Consider the following 25,009-nt stretch of genomic DNA (forward strand, 5'->3'; position numbering starts at 1 on the left):
GGGGCTGTCCCACCAGCCCAATAAGGGCTGGTGTGTCTCCCCAAAGCCTATGGGCTTCCCCGGGGTGGGTTGCCCCCCCGGTGAACTCCCGGAACCCATTCGTCATTCCCGGTACATTCCCGGTAACTTCGAAAACCTTCCGGTAATCAAATGAGGTCATCCTATATATCAATCTTCATTTCCAGACCATTCCGGAAACCCACGTGACGTCCGTGATCTCATCCGGGACTCCGAACAACATTCGGTAACCAACCATATAACTCAAATACGCATAAAACAACGTCGAACCTTAAGTGTGCAGACCCTGCGGGTTCGAGAACTATGTAGACATGACCCGAGAGACTCCTCGGTCAATATCCAATAGCGGGACCTGGATGCCCATATTGGATCCTACATATTCTACGAAGATCTTATCGTTTGAACCTCAGTGCCAAGGATTCGTATAATCCCGTATGTCATTCCCTTTGTCCTTCGGTATGTTACTTGCCCGAGATTCGATCGTCAGTATCCGCATACCTATTTCAATCTCGTTTACCGGCAAGTCTCTTTACTCGTTCCGTAATACAAGATCCCGCAACTTACACTAAGTTACATTGCTTGCAAGGCTTGTGTGTGATGTTGTATTACCGAGTGGGCCCCGAGATACCTCTCCGTCACACGGAGTGACAAATCCCAATCTTGATCCATACTAACTCAACTAACACCTTCGGAGATACCTGTAGAGCATCTTTATAGTCACGCAGTTACGTTGCGACGTTTGATACACACAAAGCATTCCTCCGGTGTCAGTGAGTTATATGATCTCATGGTCATAGGAACAAATACTTGACACGCAGAAAACAGTAGCAACAAAATGGAACGATCAACATGCTACGTCTATTAGTTTGGGTCTAGTCCATCACGTGATTCTCCCAATGACGTGATCCAGTTATCAAGCAACAACACCTTGTTCATAATCAGAAGACACTGACTATAATCGATCAACTGGCTAGCCAACTAGAGGCATGCTAGGGACGGTATTTTTTCTATGTATCCACACATGTAAATGAGTCTTCATTCAATACAACTATAGCATGGTAATAAACTATTATCTTGATATAGGAATTATAATAATAACTATACATTTATTATTGCCTCTAGGGCATAATTCCAACAGTCTCCCACTTGCACTAGAGTCAATAATCTAGACTTCACATCACCATGTGAATTACATTGTAATAAATCTAACACCCATACAGTTCTGGTGTCGATCATGTTTTGGTCGTGGAAGAGGCTTAGTCAGCGGGTCTGCTACATTCAGATCCGTGTGCACCTTGCATATATTTACGTCCTCCTCCTCGACGTAGTCGCGGATGAGGTTGAAGCGTCGTTTGATGTGTCTGGTCTTCTTGTGAAACCTTGGTTCCTTTGCTAGGGCAATGGCACCAGTGTTGTCACAGAACAAGGTTATTGGATCCAGTGCACTTGGCACCACTCCAAGATCCGTCATGAACTGCTTCATCCAGACACTCTCCTTAGCCGCCTCCGAGGCAGCCATGTACTCTGCTTCACATGTAGAATCTGCTAAGACGCTTTGCTTGGAACTGCACCAGCTTACTGCACCCCCATTAAGAATAAATACGTATCCGGTTTGCGACTTAGAGTCGTCCGGATCTGTGTCAAAGCTTGCATCGACGTAACCTTTTACGGCGAGCTCTTCGTCACCTCCATACACGAGAAACATCTCCTTAGTCCTTTTCAGGTACTTCAGGATATTCTTGACCGCTGTCCAGTGATCCACTCCTGGATTACTCTGGAACCTACCTGCCATACTTATGGCCAGGCTAACATCCGGTCTAGTGCACAGCATTGCATACATGATAGAACCTATGGCTGAAGCATAGGGGACGGAGCGCATATGCTCTCTATCTTCATCAGTTGTTGGGCACTGAGTCTTACTCAATCTCGTACCTTGTAAAACTGGAAAGAACCCTTTCCTGGACTGTTCCATTTTGAACCTCTTCAAAACTTTATCAAGGTATGTGCTTTGTGAAAGTCCTATCAGGCGTTTTGATCTATCCCTATAGATCTTAATGCCTAGAATGTAAGCAGCTTCTCCTAGGTCCTTCATAGAGAAACTTTTATTCAAGTAACCTTTTATGCTCTCCAAAAGCTCTACGTTGTTTCCAGTCAGTAATATGTCATCCACATATAATATTAGAAACGCCACAGAGCTCCCACTCACTTTCTTGTAAATACAAGATTCTCCAACCACTTGTATAAACCCAAATGCTTTGATCACCTCATCAAAGCGTTTGTTCCAACTCCGAGATGCTTGCACCAGTCCATAAATGGATCGCTGGAGCTTGCACACTTTGTCAGCATTTTTAGGATCGACAAAACCTTCGGGTTGCATCATATACAACTCTTCCTTAAGGAAACCGTTAAGGAACGCCGTTTTGACATCCATCTGCCAGATTTCATAATCGAAAAATGCAGCTATTGCTAACATGATTCTGACGGACTTAAGCATCGCTACGGGTGAGAAGGTCTCATCGTAGTCAACGACTGGAACTTGTGAAAAACCCTTTGCCACAAGTCGAGCTTTATAAACGGTCACATTACCGTCAGCGTCCGTCTTCTTCTTAAAGATCCATTTGTTTTGAATAGCCTTGCGGCCCTCAGGTAGTATCTCCAAAGTCCATACTTTGTTCTCATACATGGATCCTATCTCGGATTTCATGGCTTCTAGCCATTTGTTGGAATCTGGGCCCACCATTGCTTCTTCATAATTTGCAGGTTCATTGTTGTCTAACAACATGATTGATAAGACAGGATTACCGTACCACTCTGGAGCAGCGCGTGATCTCGTCGATCTGCGTGGTTCAACAGAAACTTGAACTGGAGTTTCATGATCATCATCATTAACTTCCTCCTCAACCGGTGTCGCAACGACAGAGGTTTCCCCTTGCCTTGCGCCACCATCCAGAGGGATGAGAGGTTCGACAACCTCGTCAAGTTCTATCTTCCTCCCACTCAATTCTCTCGAGAGAAACTCCTTCTCGAGAAAAGTTCCGTTCTTAGCAACAAACACTTTGCCCTCGGATTTGAGATAGAAGGTGTACCCAACTGTCTCTTTTGGGTAACCTATGAAGACGCATTTTTCCGCTTTGGGTTCCAGCTTTTCAGGCTGAAGCTTTTTGACATAAGCATCACATCCCGAAACTTTAAGAAACGACAACTTTGGCCTTTTGCCATACCACAGTTCGTATGGTGTCATCTCAACGTATTTTGATGGTGCCCTATTTAAAGTGAATGCAGCTGTTTCTAATGCATAACCCCAAAATGATAACGGCAAATCAGTAAGAGACATCATAGATCGCACCATCTCTAACAAAGTACGATTACGACGTTCGGACACACCATTACGCTGTGGTGTTCCAGGCGGTGTCAACTGTGAAACAATTCCACATTGTCTTAAGTGAGCACCAAACTCGAAACTCACATATTCACCCCCACGATCAAACCGTAGGAATTTGATCTTCTTGTTACGATGATTTTCCACTTCACTCTGAAATTGCTTGAACTTTTCAAATGTTTCAGACTTGTGCTTCATCAAGTAGACATAACCATATCTACTTAAATCGTCAGTGAAGGTGAGGAAATAACGATATCCGCCGCGTGCCTCTACGCTCATTGGACCACACACATCGGTATGTATGATTTCCAACAAGTCACTTGCACGCTCCATTGTTCCGGAGAACGGAGTCTTAGTCATCTTGCCCATGAGGCATGGTTCGCACGTGTCAAGTGAATCAAAGTCAAGTGACTCCAAAAGTCCATCAGCATGGAGTTTCTTCATGCGCTTTACACCAATATGACCCAAACGGCAGTGCCACAAAAATATGGCGCTATCATTGTTTACTCTAACTCCTTTGGTCTCAATGTTATGTATATGTGTATCGCTATCAAGATTCAATATGAACAATCCTCTCACATTCGGTGCATGACCATAAAAGATGTTACTCATAGAAATAGAACAACCATTATTATCAGACTTAAAAGAGTAACCGTCTCGCAATAAACAAGATCCAGATATAATGTTCATGCTCAACGCAGGCACTAAATAACAATGATTTAAGTTCATCACTAATCCCGATGGTAGCTGAAGTGATACGGTGCCGACGGCGATTGCATCAACCTTGGAACCATTTCCTACACGCATCGTCACTTCGTCTTTCGCCAGCCTTCGTCTATTCCGCAGTTCCTGTTTCGAGTTGCAAATGTGAGCAACAGAACCGGTATCGAATACCCAAGCACTACTACGAGAGCCGGTTAAGTACACATCAATAACATGTATATCAAATATACCTGATTTTTCTTTGCCCGCCTTCTTATCTGCCAGATACTTGGGGCAATTGCGCTTCCAGTGACCCATACCCTTGCAATAGAAGCACTCTGTTTCAGGCTTAGGTCCAGCCTTGGGTTTCTTCGGCGGATTGGCAACAGGCTTGCCGCTCTTCTTCGAATTGCCCTTCTTGCCTTTGTCGTTTCTCTTGAAACTAGTGGTCTTGCTCACCATCAACACTTGATGCTCTTTACGGAGTTCAGACTCTGCGACTTTCAGCATCGCAAACAACTCGCCGGGAGACTTGTTCATCCCTTGCATGTTGTAGTTCAACACAAAGCCTTTATAGCTTGGCGGCAGTGATTGACGGATTCTGTCAGTGATAGCCTCTTGCAGGAGTTCAATCCCCAGCTCAGCCAGACGGTTTGAGTACCCAGACATTTTGAGCACATGTTCACTGACAGACGAGTTTTCCTCCATCTTGCAAGCATAGAATTTATCGGAGGTCTCATACCTCTCGATCCGGGCGTTCTTCTGAAAGATAAACTTCAACTCCTGGAACATCTCAAATGCTCCATTACTCTCAAAGCGACGTTGAAGTCCCGGTTCTAAGCCATACAAGACTGCACATTGAACTATTGAGTAGTCCTCCTTACGCGCTAACCAAGCGTTCTTAACATCCTGATCAGCCATAGCGGGTGGTTCATCTCCTAGCGCAGCATTAAGGACATAATCCTTCTTCCCAGCTTGTAAGATCAGCTTAAGATTACGAGCCCAGTCTACAAAGTTGCTTCCATCATCTTTCAACTTAGCTTTCTCTAGGAACGTATTAAAATTCAGGATGACACTCGCGTGAGCCATGATCTACAACACAAATATATTCAAAGTGGACTTAGACTATGTTCAAGATAATTAGAGTTTAACTTAATCAAATTATATGCCAAACTCCCACTCAAAAAGTACATCTCTCTAGTCATTTGAGTGGTTCATGATCCACTTACACTATCCCAAGTCCGATCATCACGTGAGTTGAGTATAGTTTCAGTGGTAAGCATCCCTATGCTAATCATATCAACTATATGATTCATGATCGACCTTTCGGTCTCATGTGTTCCGAGGCCATGTCTGCACATGCTAGGCTCGTCAAGCTTAACCCGAGTGTTCCGCGTGCGCAACTGTTTTGCACCCGTTGTATGTGAACGTTGAGTCTATCACACCCGATCATCACGTGGTGTCTCGAAACGACGAACTCTAGCAACGGTGCACAGTCGGGGAGAACACAATTTCGTCTTGAAATTTTAGTGAGAGATCACCTCATAATGCTACCGTCGTTCTAAGTAAAATAAGGTGCATAAAAGGATTAACATCACATGCAATTCATAAGTGACATGATATGGCCATCATCACGTGCTTCTTGATCTCCATCACCAAAGCACCGGCATGATCGTCTTGTCACCGGCGCCACACCATGATCATCCATCAACGTGTTGCCATCGGGGTTGTCGTGCTACTTATGCTATTACTACTAAAGCTACATCCTAGCAAAATAGAAAACGCATCTGCAAGCACATATGTTAGTATAAAAACAACCCTATGGCTCCTGCCGGTTGCCGTACCATCGACGTGCAAGTCGATATTTCTATTACAACATGATCATTGCATACATCCATAATATCACATCACATCGTTGGCCATATCACATCACAATCATACCCTGCAAAAACAAGTTAGACGTCCTCTAATTTTGTTGTTGCATGTTTTACGTGGTGACCAAGGGTATCTAGTAGGATCGCATCTTACTTACGCAAACACCACAACGGAGATATATGAGTTGCTATTTAACCTCATCCAAGGACCTCCTCAGTCAAATCCGATTCAACTAAAGTTGGCGAAACCGTCACTTGCCAGTCATCTTTGAGCAAAGGGGGTTACTCGTAACGATGAAACCAGTCTCTCGTAAGCGTACGAGTAATGCCGGTCCAAGCCGCTTCAATCCAACAATACCGCGGAATCAAGAAAAGACTAAGGAGGGAAGCAAAACGCACATCACCGCCCACAAAAACTTTTGTGTTCTACTCGAGAAGACATCTACGCATGAACCTAGCTCATGATGCCACTGCTGGGGAACGTCGCATGGGAAACAAAAAATTTCCTACGCGCACGAAGACCTATCATGGTGATGTCCATCTACGAGAGGGGATGAGTGATCTACGTACCCTTGTAGATCGTACAACAGAAGCGTTAGAGAACGCGGTTGATGTAGTGGAACGTCCTCACGTCCCTTGATCCGCCCCACGAACAATCCCGCGATCAGTCCCACGATCTAGTACCGAACGGACGGCACCTCCGCGTTCAGCACACGTACAGCTCGACGATGATCTCGGCCTTCTTGATCCAGCAAGAGAGACGGAGAGGTAGAAGAGTTCTCCGGCAGCGTAACGGCGCTCCGGAGGTTGGTGATGATCTTGTCTCAGCAGGGCTCCGCCCGAGCTCCGCATAAACGCGATCTAGAGGAAAAACTATGGAGGTATGTGGTCGGGCAGCCGTGAGAAAGTCGTCTCAAATCAGCCCTAATTGCTCCATATATATAGGAGGAGGGAGGGGGGACCTTGCCTTGGAGTCCAAGGACCCCCAAGGAGTCGGCCGAGCCAAGGGGGGGAGGACTCCCCCCCAAACCGAGTTGGACTTGGTTTGGTGAGAGGAGTCCCCCTCCCTTCCCACTTCCTCCCTCTTTTTTTTCTTTCCTTTGATTTCTTATTCTTGGCGCATAGGCCCCCTTGGGGCTGTCCCACCAGCCCACTAAGGGCTGATGTGTCTCCCCAAAGCCTATGGGCTTCCCCGGGGTGGGTTGCCCCCCCCCCCCCCCCGGTGAACTCCCGGAACCCATTCGTCATTCCCGGTACATTCCCGGTAACTCCGAAAACCTTCCGGTAATCAAATGAGGTCATCCTATATATCAATCTTCATTTCCAGACCATTCCGGAAACCCTCGTGACGTCCGTGATCTCATCCAGGACTCCGAACAACATTCGGTAACCAACCATATAACTCAAATACGCATAAAACAACGTCGAACCTTAAGTGTGCAGACCCTGCGGGTTCGAGAACTATGTAGACATGACCCGAGAGACTCCTCGGTCAATATCCAATAGCGGGACCTGGATGCCCATATTGGATCCTACATATTGTACGAAGATCTTATCGTTTGAACCTCAGTGCCAAGGATTCGTATAATCCCGTATGTCATTCCCTTTGTCCTTCGGTATGTTACTTGCCCGAGATTCGATCGTCAGTATCCGCATACCTATTTCAATCTCGTTTACCGGCAAGTCTCTTTACTCGTTCCGTAATACAAGATCCCGCAACTTACACTAAGTTACATTGCTTGCAAGGCTTGTGTGTGATGTTGTATTACCGAGTGGGCCCCGAGATACCTCTCCGTCACACGGAGTGACAAATCCCAATCTTGATCCATACTAACTCAACTAACACCTTCGGAGATACCTGTAGAGCATCTTTATAGTCACGCAGTTACGTTGCGACGTTTGATACACACAAAGCATTCCTCCGGTGTCAGTGAGTTATATGATCTCATGGTCATAGGAACAAATACTTGACACGCAGAAAACAGTAGCAACAAAATGACACGATCAACATGCTACGTCTATTAGTTTGGGTCTAGTCCATCACGTGATTCTCCCAATGACGTGATCCAGTTATCAAGCAACAACACCTTGTTCATAATCAGAAGACATTGACTATCATCGATCAACTGGCTAGCCAACTAGAGGCATGCTAGGGACGGTATTTTTTCTATGTATCCACACATGTAAATGAGTCTTCATTCAATACAACTATAGCATGGTAATAAACTATTATCTTGATACAGGAATTATAATAATAACTATACATTTATTATTGCCTCTAGGGCATAATTCCAACATATCTAAGGCAATGATCATACATATATGCATCACGTACGAGATAAGTAGACCGATACTTTCTGCATCTACTACAATTACTCCACACATCGACCGCTATCCAGCATGCATCTAGTGTATTGAGTTCATGACGAACAGAGTAACGCCTTAAGCAAGATGACATGATGTAGAGGGATAAATTCATGCAATAGAGATAAACCCCATATTTTTACCCTTGATGGCAACAACACGATGCGTGCCTCGCTACCCCTTCTGTCACTGGGTGAGGTCACCGCACGGTATGAACCCAAAACCAAGCACTTCTCACACTGCAAGAATCATAGATCTAGTTGGCCAGATAAAACCCACAACTCGAAGAGAATTACAAGGATATGAAATCATGCATATAAGAGAACAGAAACAACTCAGATAAGATTCATAGATAATATGATCATAAATCCACAATTCATCAGATCTCGACAAACACACTACAAAATAAGATTACATCGGATAGATCTCCATGAAGATCATGGAGAACTTTGTATTGAAGATACAAGAGAGAGAAGAAGCCATCTAGCTACTAGCTATGGACCCGAAGGTCTATGGTGAACTACTCACGCATCATCGGAGAGGCAATGGTGTTGATGAAGAAGCCCTCCGTATCCGAATCCCGCCTCCGGCAGGGCACCAGAACGTGCCCTTGATGGGATCTTGCGGAGACAGAAGCTTGCGGCGGCGGAAAAGTATTTTCGTGGATCTCTCTCGTGGTTTTGGATTTTTCGGGGATTTATAGGCGGAAGAAGTAGGGCAGATGAGCCACAGGGGGCCCACAAGCCTGCTAGGCGCGCCCCCTGGCCGCGCCTAGGGGGCTTGTGGCCTCCCCTGGTGGCCTCTGCCTTGGTTCTCACGCCCCTTGTGTATCTTCTGTTTTGGAAAAAATCTTTTTGGAGGTTTTATTACGTTTGGACTCCATTTAATATTCTCCTCTGAAAAGGGTCAAAAACACGGAAAAAATAGGAACTGGCACTTGGCACTTAGTTAATAAGTAGTCTCAAAAATATATAAAAGGCAAACAAAACATCCAAATTTTGACAAGATAATAGCATGGAACCATCAAAAATTATAGATACGTTGGAGACGTATCAATAAGCCAAAAGGCATGTGTCTGTAAGCAAAGGTACCGAAAGGGCACGTGAAAGTGGTTTTCTCCTGATCAGATTGTGCAACTGGTATTTGGGAGAAACCAGAATAACCATCTAGAAATCAGAAGTGTGTGTGTTTAGACAGTCTTTCTAGCATTTGGTCGATAAAAGGCAAAGGGTAATGATCTTTCCTAGTGGCTTTATTCAATTTCCTAAAATCGAACACCATCCTTTAGCCAGTAATAATCCTCTGTGGGATCAATTCATCCTTATCATTAGAGACAACGGTAATACCTCCCTTATTAGGGACGCAATGCACCGGACTCACCCAATCACTATGAGCAACATGATATATAATACCTGCTTCCAGGAGCTTAGTATTTCTTTTCTTACTACCTCTTTCATCTTAGGATTTAATATCCATTAATGATCGGCAACTGGTTTGGAATCAGGATCAATTTTAATCTTGTGCTGTCATAGAGTGGGACTAATGCCCTTAAGATCATCAAGAGTATATCCAATAGCAGCACGGTGCTTCCTTAGAGTTTTTAGTAACTTCTTTTCTTCATGCTCTGAGAGGCTAGCACTAATAATAACAGGATATATTTCTCTTTGATCTAGATAAGCATACTTAAGAGTATCGGGAAACTGTTTGAGCTCGAACAGAGGAACACCCTTTGGTGGGGGTGGATCTCCAAGCAGTTCAACAAACAATTTTTTCTTAAGGATAGGATATTGTTCAAAGATAACTCTATCTATCTCATCCCTTTCATCCATATGCATATTATTTTCATGCTCAAGCAAGTATTGCTCTAAAGGATTAGTAGGAGGCACAACAATAGAAGCTAGGGAAATAATTTCATCCTTACTAGGAAACTCTTTTTCATGAGGTTGTCTACCAAACTTGGAGAAATTGAACTCATGTGACACACCTTCAAACCAACAGTGACAGTTTGCTTCTCATAGTCAATATGAGCATTGACAGTATTGAGGAAAGGTCTGCCAATATGATGGGCAAAATCTATCTTGTGCGATAGCAAGAACGAGAAAATCAGCAGGATACTTCATTTTACCACACAAGACTTCAACATCTCTAACAATTCCCACAGGGCAGATAGTATCTCTATTGGCAAGCTGAATAGTGACATCAATAGGTTCCATCTCAACAGGTGCAATTTCGTCTTTAATTTCATCATATAAGGATTGAGGTATTGCACTAACACTAGCACCCACATTACATAAACCATGATAACAATGATCTCCTATCTTAACGGAAACAACAGGCATGCCAACAACAGGCCTATGTTTGTCTCTAGCATGAGGTTCAGCAATTCTAGCAGCATCTTCACATAAGTGAATATCATGGCCATCAACATCATCGGATAGGAGATCTTTAATAATAGCAATGCTAGGTTCATCTCTAATTTTCTCAGGGGGTGTAGGACTTCTAATCTATCCCCTACGTATCACAGTTGAAACTTTAGAATGATCCTTTATCCTAACAGGGAAAAGTGGTTTCTCAATGTAAGCATTGGGAACAACAGGATCATTATAAGCGATGATTTTCTCTTCAACTGGATTGGGTTTAACTACATTGACTTCTAAGGGAGGATGATATTTAAACCACTTCTCTTTAGGGAGATCAATATGAGCAGCAAATGATTCACACAATGAAGCTACTATCTCAGAGTCAAGTCCATATTTAGCGCTAAAATCACAAAAAGTATTTGTTTCAACAAAGGATTTAACGCAATCGAACTTGAAATTCATACCTGACTCCTTACCTACATCAAACTCCCAATCTTCAGAGCTGCGTTTAATTCTTTCCAATAAATTCCATCAGAAGTCAATATCTCTCTTCATAAAAGAACCGGTACAAGAAGTGTCAAGCATGGTGTGATCATCATGAGAAAGCCGAGCATAGAAGTTTTGAATGATAATTTCTCTCAAGAGCTCATGGCTGGGGCATGAATATAACATTGATTTAAGCCTCCCCCAAGCTTGAGCAATGCTTTCTCTGTCATGAGGCCAAAAATTATAAATATAATTCCGATCACGATGTACTAGATGCATAGGATAAAACTATTGTGAAATTCCAATTTCAACCGGTTGTAGTTCCACGATCCAGTATCATCACATAGCCTATACCATGTCAATGCTTTATCCCTCAAAGATAAGGGAAAGACCTTCTTCTTGACCTCATCCTCGGGCCAACCTGCAAGCTTAAATAAACCACAAACTTCATCTACATAGATTAGATGCACGTCGGGATGTGATGTTCCATCTCTTGTAAAAGCATTAGCCAGCAGTTTCTCAAGCATACCCGAAGGAAATTCATAGAAATTATTTTTTGTAGGTGCAGCAGGTTGAGGAGCAACTCGTATTTCTTCCGTTCGAGGTGAATATACCCCGAACAAGCTCCTCAAAGGATTAGTTTCCATAGTGACAAGTGACAATAAATTTCAGCACACTATATAAATGTTTCATTACCAAATTCCACTTACCAAAGGCGCTTCACTCCCCGGCAATGGCGCTAGAAAAGATTCTTGATGACCCACAAGTATAGGGGATCTATCGTAGTCCTTTCGATAAGTAAGAGTGTCGAACCCAACAAGGAGCAGAAGTATCTGACAAGTGGTTTTCAACAAGGTATTCTCTACAAGCACTGAAATTATCGGTAATAGATAGTTGTGTGATAAGATGATTCGTAGCAAGTAGAAAGTAACGATAGTAACAAAGGTGAAGCAAGATGGCCCAATCCATTTTGTAGCAAGGGACAAGCCTGGACAAACTCTTATAGGAGGTAAAGCGCTCCCGAGGACACACGGGAATTTCTGTCAAGCTAGTTTTCATCAAGTTCATATGATTCGCGTTTGCTACTTTGATAGTTTGATATGTGGGTGGACCGGTGCTTGGGTGCTGCCCTTACTTGGACAAACCTCCCACTTATGATTAACCCCTCTCGCAAGCATCCGCAACTACGAAAGAAGAATTAAGACAAAGTTTAACCATAGCACTAAACTAGTGGATCCAAATCAGCCCCTTACGAAGCAACGCATAAACTAGGGTTTAAGCTTCTGTCACTCTAGCAACCCATCATCTACTTACTACTTCCAAATTGATTCCTCTAGGCCCAAATAATGGTGAAGTGTTATGTAGTCGACATTCACATAGCACCACTAGAGGAAAAACAACATACAACGCATCGAAATATCAAATGAATACCAAATTCACATGACTACTTATAGCATGACTTATCCCATGTCCTCAGGAACAAAAGTAACTACTCACAAAGCATAATAATATTCATGACCAGAGAGGTATTGAATAGCATCAAGGATCTGAACATATAATCTTCCACCAAGTAATCCAACTAGCATCAACTACAATGAGTAATTAACACTACTAGCAACCTTACAGGTACCAATCGGAGTCGCGAGACGGAGATTGGTTACAAGAGATGAACTAGGGTTTGGAGATGAGATGGTGCTGATGAAGATGTTTATGGTGATGAGTCCCCTCCGATGAGAGGAGTGTTGGTGATGACGATGGCGACGATTTCGCCCTCCGGGAGGGAAGTTCCCCTGCACGACGACCCTCTTGGAGCTCTAGATTGGTTCTGCTCAAGTTCCGCCTCGTGGCGGCGGCGATTCCTCCCGAAAGCCTCCTCCTGATTTTTTCTGGAACGAAACCCTCCTTATAGCAAAAGAGGGGGGCCAGAGGGCCAACAGGGAGCCCACAAGCCCCCTAGGCGCGGCGAGGGGGTAGGTCGCGCCTAGCAGGCTTGTGGCCTCCTGCTGGCTCCCCTCTGGTACTTCTTCGGCCCAGTATTTTTTGTAAATTCCAAAATAAATCGTCGTTGATTTTCACGGCTATTGGAGTTGCGCATAATAGGTATCTCAAACTTGCTCCTTTTTCAGGCCAGAATTCCAGCTGCCGGTATTCTCCCTCTTCATGTAAACCTTGCAAAATAAGAGAGAAAAGGCATAAGTATTGTACCGTGAAGTGTAATAACGGCCCATAAAGAGATAAATATCAACATGAAAGCATGATGCAAAATGGATGTATCATTTATTCTTCCATAAAGAAACCTTTAATAATTATGTTCTCGTTGATTTTCTTATTATGGACATTGAGTGTGATCCCTCATGTCCAATTATTTTGGGACGTCCTTTTCTCCGCACCGTTCGTTCTATCATTGACATGAAATAAGGGACCATTAGATTCAAATTTCCCCTTAAAAAGGGAATGGAACAATTCACTAGAAAGAAGATTGAGTTACCTTATGAGTCCGTTACTCGGGCAAGTTATTCTTTTGGAGTTGATAATACTTGATCTTTTTGCATCATGCCTAGCTCAAAGGCATAAAAGAAAGCGCTTGTTGGGAGGCAACCCAATTTGTTTTTACTTTCAGTTTTGGTGGTATTGATGCTTGTTACTACTGTAGCAACATCATTGTATCTTTATTTTCAAGCTTTGTGCCAAGTTTTAGCCTCCCATTAAAATAAAGTTCAAAAGTTGTGACATGTTGTCCAGAAACAGATTATGTCTGCTTGACGAAACAATTCGCCAAAAATCACCAGATCATCTTTTTGATCTGATTTTTTTTTAAAGTATGCTCTATATAATTTTCTTTCTGGGTCAGTTCTGAGTTTTTTTATTTGATTAGCACAAGTGCCCCGAAAGAATTATTTACTACCTGATGTTCTGTTTTTCCCAGATTGTGCCCTGTTTTGCGTTTTCATTGTTTTGCAAATCTTAAGCTTGCTTTTCCTTTGAAAAAACCTTTTGTCAATCTTTAGAAACTGTAGCTATTCATGAAAATCTTTATTTCCAGTAGAGAATAAATTATTTTATTATGGGCACTAACTACTCTAATCAGCTTATGATGAGTTTCGTATGAAGGGAGTTTTCAAGTATGCGATGGAAGATGATGAAAGAAGATCCAGGAGTGTCAAGCCCTCAAGCTTGGGGATTCCCCCATGCACCCCCAAGAAATATTCAAGGATACTCAAGCGTATAAGCTTGGGGATGCCCCGTGCATCCCCTTCTCCATCAACAATCATCAGTTCGTCCTTCTCCATGCTATATTTTTATCATTTCATATGTTATGTGCTATGCTTGGAGCGTCCCAATCTTTACTTTTTAGTTTGTTTTAGTTTTGCTTGCTGTTCATAACAAGTTGGAACCTAGCCTTCTTTATTCGGGAGAGAAACACGCTCCACTCCACCCTAGAACACAACATGGGTTTTCATGCTTATCTTTTTGTGTGTTCTTTATCTTTTCATAGTTGCTGTCATCTTAGCTCTTAGTTTTCATGCTTTATCTTTTTAAGAGATTTTATTGAGGTTGCTTTTGGAACTCTCTTGAGTTATCATGCTTATCTTGTTTAGAGAGTTGGCTCGTTGCACTGAGTTGTGTGTCTTGCGTGAGTAGGTAACTGAGGTTGCTATTTAAGTATAGTAGTAACTTGCAATAGTTTTGAGGTATTGATTTGAGTAATGTTTGGACTATTGGTGCCAAGACCTTGAGCCTATTAGTGATAGGTGTCGTATTTTGGGAAATCCGTGTGTTTTTTCAAAACTAAAAAATTAGTTGACAACTCTAGCTACTAGACGGATCGCTATCCTCTGGAGGGGTTGGAATATATAGAGTACCCTCAAGTTACCATGGGTCGAGGATGCGCAAGGATAACCAAACCCCAAACACTCCTCCTCTGGGTGCTTGTATCTTTGTGAATCTCCTAACTAGATAGAGAATTACTGATAATAAGTGCATGAGTTCTTCGGACTAATGCGAGTATTCGATTGTTGGAACTTCCGCCATCCATATTTTGCTAGCCTCTTCGGTACTGTGCATTGCCGTTTCTCATCTTGAGAGTTGGTGCTAAATTCGCCGGTGCATACAAACCCTTGGCTTGATACGCTGTGTCATCATAAGCCTCATTATATCCTTCCTCAAAACAGCCACCATACCTACCTATTAAGGCATTTCCATAGCCTTTCCGAGATACATTGCCATGCAACATCCACCATCTCATGACTTGATCTTCATGTCATACATGCTTTTGCTTGATCGAGGAGCCGCATGCTAGTTGGGCCTTGCCCTTATTACTGCTACATGACGCGCTAGTTTCATTGCATATCCTGCTACACTGGTAGAGGCATACATTTGCATACATCATGATAGTTTTCATTTGTCTTTATGATGAGTACTTATTATAAAGTTTGAAGATATTCTTTTTATTCTTGTAAAACATAGAGTGTTGCCCTTAAGTGAGGAAAAGATCCCAAAGAGGACAAATGAAAAGATCCCAAAAGAGGAGAAATGAGAAGATCCCAAAGAGGATAAATGAAAGATAAATAGAAAGAGCCAAAGAGGCCACAAAAAAATTTAAAAAAAATAAATAAACAGAAAAAAAGAAATAAAAAGAGAGAAGGGGGCAACACTACTATTCCTTTTGAAAGATCCACACTCGTACTCCATTGTTATATTTGTACTCCATAGGGATTATCATTAATGCATAACTATGTGGGGACCCTTACACTATAGAACTTGGCTTGCATATCCAATGATGAGCCTCCTCAAATGAGATATAGGTCTTCATAATAAAGCAAGTTGGATGCACCCCCACTAGTTCCATTGGAGAGCTCACCTTAGCTCATATGTGCATCCGTTGCATGCCAATCCATACTCCTCACATCATATCTATCATTTGGCTTTCTCTCGCCTATGGTTGTCCATAATGATGTGATCCTTTCACACCTTTTTTGTCTTCCTTCCCCATCATTACTCTTTGCCATCCTAAGTGCCAACGTATCTTAAATGCGCTCGTCCATTGAATGAGTGCTCAAAGTCGAAAGGGAGAGGATCATTTTGACTTGTGCCTGACTAGTGGTCTCGGAATGAGTCAAAATAAGATTCTGAAGGAGACCAAGTGTGAAGTTTTAGTACATTTAGTTCTCAATTAAACCACACAAAAAATTATGCTCTAAACCCATCTCCCATTTCTTGCATGCAAACACCATTTGGAGACATTCGAGTCACGAACAGCGAGAGCTCTTGCACCTTTATGTTCTTACTTTGCTAATTTCAATACTAGATATAGACTCTTGCTTGTTATTGTCTTGACTTGAATTGCATATATTACTTGCTTTACTTTGAAGTTCTTATATGTGTGTTAGCATGTCACCACATAAATTATTTGTGTTATCATTTACCTACTAGAGGACGAGCAGGAATTAAGCTTGGGGATGTTGATACATCCCAAACGTATCTATAATATCTATTTGTCACATGATCTTTTGGGTGACATTGTTATATGTTTTGCCACACTTTTATACCTTTTTACACATATAATGGCTAATCTACTAACTCAGTGCACCGAGTGCCAGTTTCTGTGTGCTCATGTCTTTTTTGCAGGGACTTTTACCCCAATTTACAAAGTCCCAAAAATACCAAGAAAAATATAAAAATCAGCGTGACGGAATCTTGACGAGCAACAAAGGTGGGCCAAAGGGGATCCAGGGCCTGCCCACGCGGCCTCCCTATGTGGCCTACCCCCTGGACGCGCCACCAGGTCGCCTGGGTGGGGCCCACCTCCTCTGGTGCCCTCCTTCATCCTATATTCACCTCTCCGATTGAAAACCCTTCCATAAGATCCAGAATCATGAAGTTCTCCATCGTTCTGCCGCCCCAACGCTTCCAAGATCGGGAGCGTGACAAGAACTCTTCCCGGCACCCTGCCGGAGGGAGGATTGACCTCCGGGAGCTTCTCCAGCACCATGGACGCTTCCCGGACGTTCCGTGAGTAGTCCTCCTTGGACCATGAGTCCATGACCAGTAGCTATGTGATGTCTTCTCTCCAATCTTGTGTTTCAATGTTTAGCCCTTGTGAGCTGCCCTACATGATCAAGGCATCTATGTAATTTTCTTGTTGTTTCTATGCTCGGTTTGCTCGGATCCGATGGATTATGAGATTATGTTCCGATTGTGATGAGTTATATACTTGATTATCCTTTTATATTATGTTCTTGAGTAATTCATGCATGTTCTTCGTTGCTCTTTATTGCTTTGGCCGAGTAGTAGATTGTAAACTCCAAGAGGGAGCGTTATGCATGATTGTGGGTTCATGCCCGTGATGTCTAGCTTGAGTGACAGAAACATGAGGCTAGGGGATGTGTTGTTGCCACCAAGGAGAAAACAACGGTGCTTGTGACCACGGTTGCAAGGATTGTTTACCTTACACAAAGTTCGTTAATGTAGTTGTCCGTTGCTTTGAGTTTACACTTTGGGTGGGGCTCGCAACTCAATACCAGTGAGATGTTCTGGATAGATATCTCAAGGTGGATGATTAGTAAGGAGATGTTGATGGATAAACGGTCTACTTGTCTTGGCGTAGTGCCCATTACTTTTGAGCCTCTAACTTTCTAGTCGCATGATTAGCACTGCGATGCATTTGTAATTTTGTCAATTGATGAGATGTAATTTGTTTACCCAGCATAGTTGTCTATCGTCTTTTCAGAGAGAGACATCACTAGTGAACATCATGGGACTCTGGTCCATATTACCACCATTGTTTACACCTCCATCATTTACTGCTTTTATTCACTTTTCCGTTGCAATCACTATCACTATTCCCGCTTGTGTTTTGATCCTTTGCAAACTACAAGGCCGGAGAGATTGACAACCTCTGTGAACTCATTGGGAGCAAAGTTATTCGTTTTGTGTGCAGGTCCATGTCTTCTGCTAGAGCCAAAGCAGCGGACACCTACTTGTTGATCCTTGGAGTCCTCCTGGTTTGATAAACCTTACAGTCCCCATGTAAGGGAAATCTGCTGCTAACTACATCTCCACCTTCCACTTGGGGTAACTAACGAGGGGCGAGAAGTATATCCATCAACTCGTCATCATGGACCAAATATGGATAGGTATGTTGGCTCACATTGATCATGTAACATTTACAACCTAGAGTGACACGGAACTAGCTCCAAATCATCAATGTAATGTAGACATGTATTCCGTATATGGTCATACATGCTTATCATAAGAACTTGCATGGCATCTTTTGTCCTACCCTCCCGTGGCAGTGGGGTTCAAAGGGAAACTAAGGGATATTAAGGCCTCCTTTTAATAGAGAACGTGAACAAAGCATTAACACATGGTGAATACATGAACTCCTCAAACTATAATCATCCTCGGAGATGATCCTAATTTCTATCACTTTGGGGCCTACGGATCATAACACATAATAGGTGCATATAACTTGCAAGATAGGATCTAAAACAATCTCATATTCATGGAATAAAAATGTGTTCATATCTAAAATCACAACATTCGGGCCTTAATGACAAGCATTAAGCATAGCAAAGTCATAGAAATATGAATCTTAGAACATAGTGGATACTAGGGACCAAGCCCTAATAAATTAACTCAATTGCATGACAAATCTCATCCAACCCCATCACCGTCCAGCGAGACTGCGAAGAAATTGGTGATGGAGAGGGGTTGATGATGATGATGGCGATGGATCCCCCTCTTCGATGGTCCAAACAGATTCCAGACCAACCCTTCTAAGAAAGAATAGGAGCTCGCGGCGGCTGTGTCTTGTAAAACACGATCAAAGTTTCTCTCTGATTTTTCCTAAGCATCACGGTACTTATGGAGTTGGAATTAAGGCAACCGAAGACTTGCGGGATCCACGAGCTCAAGGGGTGTGCCCTACGGAGTGTTGGGGAATGTTGCACGGAAATAAAAATAATCCTAAAAATCACCCAAGATGTATTCTATGAAGATGCTAGCAACGAGAGGGAGAGGTGCATACATACACTTGTAGACCAATAACATCAATGATCTAGATACCGTGGTTGGCATAGTCGTGCTCGTGTCGCGATCCAATCTGATCCAAGCACCGCATGTGCGACACCTCCGAGTTCAACACACGTATGGCCCGTTGGCGTCTCCTCCTCCTTGATCAAGAGAGAGAGGGAGAAGAGTGATACGTCTCTATCGTATCTACTTTTCCAAACTATTTTGCCCTTGTTTTGGACTCTAATTTGCATGATTTGAATGGAACTAACCCAGACTAACGCTGTTTTCACCAGAATTGCCATGGTGTTGTTTTTGCGCAGAAATAAAAGTTCTTGGAATGACCTGGAAATTTACGAGGATTTTTTGTGGAATATATAAAAAAATACTGGCGCAAGAATCAACCGGAGACGTGGAGCGAGGAGCCCACAAGCCCAGGAGGCACCCCCCTGGCCGCGCCTCGTAGACTTGTGAGGCCCTCGGGGCTCTGCCGCCTCCAACTCCACCTCTATTTAGTCTCTTTCGCCTGGAAAAAATCAGGGACAAGAGTTCATCGTGTTTTACGATACGGAGGCGCCGCCACCACCTGTTCTTCCTCTGGAGGGCAGATCTGGAGTCCGTTCTGGGCTCCGGAGAGGGGAGATCGTCACCATCGTCATCACCAACCTTCCTTCATCGCCAATTCCATGATGCTCTTCACCGTTCATGAGTAATCTCATTGTAGGCTTGCTGGACGGTGATGGGTTGGATGAGATCTATCATGTAATCGAGTTAGTTTGATGGGGATTGATCCCTAGTATCCACTATGTTCGGAGATTGATGTTGCTACTACTTTGCCATGCTTAATGCTTGTCACTAGGATCCGAGTGCCATGATTTCAGATCTGAACCTATTATGTTTTCATCAATATATGTGTGTTCTCGATCCTATCTTGCAAGTTGTAGCCACCTACTATGTGTTATGACCCGGCAATTCCGAGTGACATTAGCCGGAACCACTCCCGGAGATGACCATAGTATGAGGAGTTCATGTATTCACTAAGTGTTAATGCTTTGTTCCGGTTCTCTATTAAAGGATAACCTTAATATCACGTAGTTTCCATTAGGACCCCGCTGCCACTGGAGGGATGTACAATAGATGTCATGCAAGTTCTTTTCATAAGCACATATGACTATATACGAAATACATGCCTAAATTACATTGACGAACTGGAGCTAGTTACATATCTCCCCATGTTATAACTGTTACATGATGAATGTCGTCCGGCATAATTATCCATCACCGATCCAATGCATACGAGTCTTTTCCTACTCGTGCTTGCTATGTTACTTTGCCGCTACCGTTGTCACTGCTGCTATTGTTACCACTACTGCTGTCACTCCTACGGTTACCGTTGCTACTGTTGCTATCACACTACTCTGTTACTAAAACTTTGTTGCAGATACTAAGTCTTTCAGGTTTGGTTGAATTGACAACTCAACTGCTAATACTCGAGAATATTCTTTTGCTTCCCCTTCTGTCGAATCAACAAATTTGGGTTGAATACTCTACCCTCGAAAACTGTTGCGATCCCCTATACTTGTGGGTTATCAAGACTATTTTCTGGCGCCGTTGCCGGGGAGGCATAGCTCTATTCTCCGAGTCACTTGGGATTTACGTCTGTTGATCACTATGAGGAATCCGAGAGATCTAAAAACTAAAGTCTTGCCCTCAACTACGAGGACAGATAAGGAACTCCCATCTAGCTGTGCACTTGATTCACCTTCAATTATGAGTAAGTTTGCGACACCACCACCTGCTAGAACTTCTGATATGTCGCATGTGCTTGATGATGCTACTTCTGCTATCCATGATGCTTGTGATGATGCTTTGCTTGATACTGCTTTGCCACTAGGTGCATTCCTTGATGCACAAATTGCTAGAGCTCCTGCTGAATGTGATGATACTTCTGAAACTGCTGAGATTATTGAAGTAGAACATGCTATTTCACCTGTTAGAACTAGCTCTCCTAGATATGAATTGCGTGATATACCTGAGGGTTATGTTATGGAGGGAGAGGTAGCAGAGGACTTTCTTTCTTGTAAGGATAGCTATGATGTTGAGAAATTACTGCGCAAGTGGAAAGAAAATCTCTGAACGCTAGAATGAAATATGATCATAAGTTTGCTACTTCGCCTATCTTTGTGACTGATAAGGATTATGAATTCTCTGTCGATCCTGAGTTAATCACTTTGGTTGAATCTGATCATTTTCATGGTTATGAGTCTGAAACGGTTGTAGCACATCTTACTAAGTTGCACGATATAACCACCCTATTCACGAATGAGGAAAACATCCGCCATTACTATATCCTTAAGTTGTTTCCTTTCTCACTAAAGGGTGATGCTAAGACTTGGTTCACTTCTCTTGCTCCTGGTTGTGTGCGTAGTCCCCAGGATATGATCTACTACTTCTCTGAGAAATATTTTCTGCCCATAAGAAACAAGCTGCCTTGCAGGATATATACAACTTTGTGCAAGTTGAAGAAGAGAGTCTCCCACAAGCTTGGGGAGGCTTGTCCAGCTAGTGAATACTTTGCCTGATCACCCTCTTGAGAAGAATGAAATACTTGATATCTTCTATAATGGACTAACCGATGCTTCTAGGGACCACCTAGATAGTTGTGCTGGTTGTGTTTTCAGGGAACGAACTGTGGAACAAGATGAGATTCTATTGAAAAATATCTTGTGCAATGAGAATGTTTGGACTATTCCCGAACCACCTCCGAAGCCAACTCCGAAGAAAAGAGGTATCCTATTCCTCAGTCCTGAAGATATGCAAGAAGCTAAGAAATCTATGCAAGAGAAAGGCATTAAATCTGAAGATGTCAAAAATCTACCACCTATCGAAGAGATCCATGGTCTTGATAACCCGACACAGGTAGTAGAGGTAAATTCTCTTCGTAGATTCAATGAGAGTGATATTCCTTTTGATAAACCTGCTAGCTTATGCTTAGATGAATTTGATAACTTTTTGCCAAACAACAAAGTTTCAATGATTATGTGAGCAGACGATTGGAACAGAATGCTCGTATGCTTAGTCATTTAAGTGCTTGTGTGGATAGAAATGTCGATGACCTTAAGCTTTTGAGTAAACGTGCCTCTATGGTCACTACTCAGGTAGAACAAGTACTTAAAGCTCAAAATGACTTGCTCAATGAGCTGAATGACAAGTCTGTTAGAGTTATCATTAGAGGTGGTAGAATGACCCATGAACCTTTGTATCCCGAGGGTCATCCTAAGATAATTGAACAAGATTCTCAAGGAGTTAGCACCGAGGCACCTAGTCATCCTAGGAAGAAAAAGAAAGATGATAGGAACTTGCATGCTAGCAACCCTGTTGCTGTTACACCCGAGAATCCAAATGATATCTCTGTTTCTGATGTCGGAACACAATCTGGTGATGAACATGAGCCTAATGATAATATCGATAGTGATGTTCATGATGATGCTCAACCTAGTAATGATAAGGATGTGGAGATTGAACCCAGTGTTGATCTTGATAACCCACAACCTAAGAATATGAGATACGATAAGAATGACTTCATTGCTAGGAAGCATGGTAAAGAAAGGGAACCATGGGTTTAGAAACCCATGCCCTTTCCTCCCAAACCATCCAAGAAAAAGGATGATGAGGATTTTGAGCGATTTGTTGAAATGATTACACTTGTCTTTCTGCAAATATGTTTGATAGATATGCTCAAAATGTCTCCTTATGCTAAGTACATGAAGGATATTGTGACTAATAAGAGGAGGATACCTGAGGTTGAGATTTCCAGCATGCTCGCTAATTACACCTTCAAGGGTGGAACTCCTAAGAAACTAGGTGATCCTGGAGTGCCCATTATACCTTGCTCCATTAAAGGCAACTATGTTAGAACTGCTTTATGCGATCTTGGAGCTGGTGTTAGTGTTATGCCTCTCTCTCTTTATCATAGACTTGAATTGGATAAGTTGACACCCATTGAAATCTCCTTGCAAATGACCGACAAATCAACTGCTTTCCCTATCGGCATTTGCGGGGATGTGCATGTTGTGGTTGCTAATGTTACTATCTTAACGGACTTTGTTATTCTGGATATTCCCGAGGATGATGCCATGGCGGTCATCCTTGGAAGACCCTTTTTAAACACTACAGGGGCTCTTATTGATTGCAACAAAGGCAATGTCACTTTCCATGTCAATGGTAATGAGCATACGGTGCACTTTCCGAAGAAACAATATCGATTACATTGCATCAATTCTATTGAAAAAACTTCATAGATTCTTATTGGGAGCTTTGAATGCCCTATACCTACTGTTAAGATGAAGTATGATTTGCTTGTTGGGGATATGCACATCCCCATTGAGGTAACCTAGTGACTATTCGAAAATTCTACGTTTTTATGCGATTCAAAAAAAGTTTGTTAAGGAGACTTGATCAACCTCATTGACGGATTTCTTTTGATGACTATGAGATGGATTAATCTAGGAGTCACAATCCTCTGTTTCGAACTTTTACTTTCGGTTGTTTAGAAGGAAAATGATAGATTTAGCTTTAGTTTTTCTTCTTTTCTCCTTTTTGCGTCCCTTAGAAAAGTGTCCCGAGAATAAAAGTTCATCAAATGCCCTGAAAATCAAGTATTATTTTTTCTGGAATTTTTGAATTTTTTTGAGATCGAGAGCTAGTCAGGGTGATGCACCAGTGGGCCACAAGCCCAGGAGGCACGAGAACCCCCCTGGCTGCGCCTACCAGGCTTGTGGGCCCCACGTGGCCCCCTTCACTTATTCCAACTCCCATCTCCTTCTCCTACCTCCAGAAAAAATCATTCCACAGCTCAAACCCGTGTTCTTGCTCTTCTTGCTGCGATTTTCGATCTCCTTGTGCAAAGCCCCATTCACCAAACTGTTTTGGGGGAATTGTTCCTTGGTATGTGACTCCTCCATTGGTCCAATTAGTTTTTGCTCTAGTGCCTTATTCGTTGAGTATTATTGCTGCCTTGGTGACCCTGTTCTTGAGCTTTGGATGTTAATTTTAGATGGTCCCAAGTAGTTTTGATGCATGATATGGCCTCTAGGCACTTGTAGGAGTAGTTGCTATGAGTTTCTTTGAGCCTTGTTCACTTTTCCTTTGAGTCACTAAAAAATTCAGAAAAAGGAAGATGTTCAGGAAAAACTATCATGGTGGTTCTTCAAGCAAGAGGGGTCCCCGTCTCGCGATTCGGGAGCCCGATCCTTACCAACCGAGGAACGCACAGGTACAACCATGTGAATGGCCTTCTGATGAATTCATGATTGATGCAGGTTTCAAAGACGAGTTTGATACACTTGTTCACAACGCCGGACTTGAAGAATTCATCTCCAATAAATGTGAACAGTATACTTCTCTCACTGCCTCTTTTGTTCGTAGATTCAAATTTTCAGCTGGTCGTGACACATCCATACTGTTTGATCTCTATGACAAATTGTATACCATGGATTTAGAGGATTTCAATAGAATTTGCAAGATACCTGATTGGGGTAGTCTCAATGATCCTCCTAAATCTTCGGTTAGAGATATTATCTCTAGTATAATTGTAGGAGAAACTAGATATATTACGCAGGCTACCATGGGGAGCATTCATTTTCCTGCCTTGCATTACTTTGCCCTCTTCATAGGTAGATGCATTAACGGCAAGATTGAGCATTGTCACCTCTGCGCACCTGACCTTATTATTCTTAAGAGCGCAGTAACGGGTGATAGAAGTTTTAACATGGGAGCTATAATCGCGAGGAGGCTAAATAATAAAGCTAATG

This window comes from Hordeum vulgare, chromosome 3H, assembly GCF_904849725.1.
Source record: "Hordeum vulgare subsp. vulgare chromosome 3H, MorexV3_pseudomolecules_assembly, whole genome shotgun sequence".
Classification (NCBI taxonomy): domain Eukaryota; kingdom Viridiplantae; phylum Streptophyta; class Magnoliopsida; order Poales; family Poaceae; genus Hordeum; species Hordeum vulgare.